Genomic DNA, 3940 nt, shown 5'->3' on the forward strand with positions numbered 1-3940 from the left:
CTCTCCCGCCGCCGGCAGCTGAGGCAAAGGCAGGGGCGGCCAACTGCGCGCGGGGGGCGTGGCGGCGGTGGCACAGGGCCGGCAGACGGGCAGCGGCTTCCGCCTATCGGAGGCGCGCTTTGATAATGAGCCGGGCGGCGCGGCCAATCGGAAGGCGGCTTGCGTTGGCGGGGGCGGAGAGGAGACGCGCTCATTGGTTGAGGCGGCGGCGGCGGGCGCGGGAGGGCGCCCCCGTGCCCCTCAGGGCTACGCGCAGCCCGGGGCAGCGGCTCCGTCGCGCTCCCGGCCCTCAGCGGTGCCCCGGGCCTGTACGAGCCCATATGGGCCCGCGGGCACCGCTGAGGGCCGGGAGGGCGATGGGGAAGTGATGGCGAATGCTTGAGAGGTCTCCTCCAACCTGTGATTGTGTCAGAGGGTCTTCCCTCAAGGGTAAATCCCATCTCTCCTGAAGTGCATCTGGTTTTGGGTCGTCGCTGGGAGTTTCCAGCCTCACCCAGCGCTGTGAGAAACCACAAAGGAAAGGAAATCGGGGAGGATTTCGAGTTAGAGACCGCGGTGGATCTGTCCTTCCCCAGCCTGGGGGAGATAGACACCAGGTTGATGGTGGGAGCGCCCCAGCTCCCCCATCCCATGTCATCCCTGAGGGCTTCCACCCAAGAATGCCAGTCGGACCAGGCTTTAGCACTGAGAGAGATTTCATGATGAAATAATAAGTTTAATTGCTGGTTGAAAGGGTTCAGAGTTCTATCTGCTGTGCAGGCACAAAAGGGAACTGTAAGACAAGATAATGCACTTCTGGATTATAGCTGTCAATCCACATTGCACAGAATCCCAGCACGGTGGGGCTGGAAGGGCCCTGCAGAGCTCATCCAGCCCAACCCCTGCTAAAGCAGGTTCCCCTCCATCAGGGGCACAGCAACGTGTCCAGGTGGGCTTGGAAACCTCCTGAGAAGAAGCCTCCACACCCTCCCTGGGCAGCCTGGGCCAGGGCTCCCTCACCTCAGCGCCAAAGGACTTTCTCCTCCTGTGCCACTGGAGCTTCCTGTGCTCCAGCCTGTGCCTGTTACCCCTTGTCCTGTCACTGACCACCACACAACATACACTGGCCCCATCCTCTCCACACCCACTCCTTTAGGGACTCCACACCCTTTAGAGCATTGATAAGGGCCCCTCTCAGCCTTTTCCAGGCTCAACAGCCCCAGGTCCCGCAGCCTTTCCTGCTCCCAGAGATGTTCCATCTCCTCAGCATCTCAGGAGCCCAGCATCTCCCTCAGTTCCTTTACTGTCTCAGCTAGATGAGGATGATGACAGCTTGACCTTGCCACCCGGAGAGCATGACCCTGGAGAGTTTCCAGCTGCACACCCGATGTGACAGCTGCCTCCCTCCTCCGGCCAGAAAGCAAAGTGAGGAAGGCCACGCACTCCTGTCCCCGGCCAGGCTGGGATTTCCCGCTCCACGTTTCACCCATGGCTGCAGGGATTTGCCAGCTGGGGGTCAGGCACTGGGGCATCACCACGTTGGGTGCATCTCAGTCATTTTCTCCTCTTCCTCCTCCCCAAAGCATTTGGATTTACCTATTCCTTTGACATGCATTGGCTTTTTGATGAGCCACACCTTTAGCAGTACTGTCTGTTCTGAAATCCCAGCCCATGCAAATCCCTGGCGTGACCCAACACAGGCCACACCTCAAGACCAACACGTGGGGACCAAACACAGCCCATGGAAAATGAATTAAGAGCATTTGGCCAAGGAGACCCTTCCACCACCAGCTTTGGGACGCTCCCTTCCAGGCCCAGTTGTGCCAGCATTTCCCAAGGAGCTGGTGAGGATTTTGCACACTCTGTGGAAGTGCCTTAGTCAGCATTTGTCTACAAAGCATGTAACTTAGAGCTCTGATCAGGTGTGCAGCCTTCCCACCCTGTTTATATCAGAAGATGGATACATTTTTGGGTGGGATCAGCCTGCTTTTGGAGCACTGTTGCTTTAAGGGCAGAACCAGGTTTTGCTGGAGCCTCTACTTTTGGTTTTAACTGTTGCTACCAAATGAAAGGCGAATCTTTTCCCCGCCACGGGCATTGATTCTCCCGTGTGTCATCTGTGATAGCACGGTGCAGACTTGGTCACAGACCAGCTTTCCATCAGCATGCAACAGTGAATTGCTCCAATCACACTGATTGTGGTGTAGGCATCTTGATAAATCATCCCAAACTGCCAACTCCAGTTTACAAACTAATTAAACCTGGCAGACTGAAGAGGGGAAACGAGACTGGGATGTGTATGACTTCTCTAAAAGCTGCTTCGTGGATTAACCCAGAGGTAAAACAGCGCTTGGACCACCCAGCCCATCAGCACCAGTGCCACTGGTCCCCATCCTTCCTGGGATGAGGCGTTTGCAAAGCTGACTCTCAGGATGATTCAGGATCTTTTGTGCTTCAGCTACAGTCAAACAGGGAACAATTCCAAGGCACTTCTCTGCTGTGAGACAAGACAGCACTGCTGGGCTCTGCGGTGTGACGGGTGACACCAGCCACGCGGAGGTGAGATAATGTTGCAGGAGGAATCTTTTTCTGGCTTCCCTCTGTGCTGGTAAAGCCCTGCCAGCAGCCCAGACTGGTAATTGTGAGGAGGACACTTCCAGGCATGGGTCAGGGCTGTGGGCAGGAGCTGCTCCCCAGGTGACACGGGGAACTGCTGCTCCTGGACCCAGGTTTACTCACCCCTTTACTTGGCACTTTGGGTAATTCGAGGCAGAAAAGCTGCCGCTCCCGTGCACAGGTTACTCCCTCGCACGTTCCTATGCCCATGAGGTAAGAGGAAAACCCTTCAGAGGGAATAATTCTCCTTGTTCCTTACGTCCCCCAGCACCAGCCAGGATAACATCAACAAAATGTCACAGAAAGTTTGGTTTAAGCCCTTAATATATGTCAGCTGCAGCTTGTAAAGGCTGCATTGGCTTTTGAAGAAAAATAGCCCCAAGATAGGTTTTACTGTAATTGTATCTTCAACAGTTGGATGTCAGGAGTTTTTCCCTAGGAATGGCAAACAGGGAAGTGATCAGAAACAGCATCCAGGCAAAGGTAGGTCAGTAGGGGGGTGAGCCCTGCCCGAAGCAGTGGGTGCAGGTGAGGCAGGTCTGGGTGAGACGAGTGGGTTGGGGACCACTTGTTGGTCATCCTTGAGATAGACTCCCCTGCTGCATTTGGAGCTGCACAGGGCACAGGCCTCCTCTGCACCTCGAAGGCTCGTGTGGTTCCCCTTGGCTCTTGCAATTCCTTGAAGGTCCCACCTGCAGCTGCTGGGGCTGTGCCCTGCAGAGCAACTGCAGCTGCAGCGTGAATAAACCAAGCTTGGAAAGGAATGGGCACCAACAGAAATGCAAGGCTGGGTTTGCTCTGTGCTGTTGCTGCAGAACCCTTAAATCATACCAGTAGCTGTCTGGCCAGTTGGTTAATCAATAAACTAATTGAGCCCATTCTGAGCTCTGGATCCCATTTCTTGACAACTGACTTATTACATGGATGGCAGTGGGAAGGTGCAGCTCCTGACAAGGGTTGGTGGTGCCACTTTGTGAAGCACCCATGAGATGAGCCTGGAGGGTGCCTAGTTCTGCAAAACACACTTGTTAGAAGGGGGCAGAAAGCAGAGAACCCAATACACCCTCCAGCTGAGATGATCAGAGTCCCCAGAGGCCAGAGGAAGGGTCAGGTCTGCAGGCTCACCTTGCTGCCATCCACCTTAGATGACTCTTTCCAGGCCATGTTCCCTGCAGCTTTTCAGTCCTGTGCCTTTCAGCATCTCCTTGGAGCCTGACCCATGGCAGCATCTCCCAGTGCAGACCCTGTCCTGTTGGCCTGCTGCTGAGTTTCAACTTGTTGTCTTATCTCTTCCCCACTGGAAAATCCACATGCCCTTTTAGCAAATGTCATTTTCCTGCCTCTG

This window comes from Colius striatus, chromosome 18 (assembly GCF_028858725.1).
Source record: "Colius striatus isolate bColStr4 chromosome 18, bColStr4.1.hap1, whole genome shotgun sequence".
In the NCBI taxonomy this organism is placed as follows: Eukaryota; Metazoa; Chordata; class Aves; order Coliiformes; family Coliidae; genus Colius; species Colius striatus.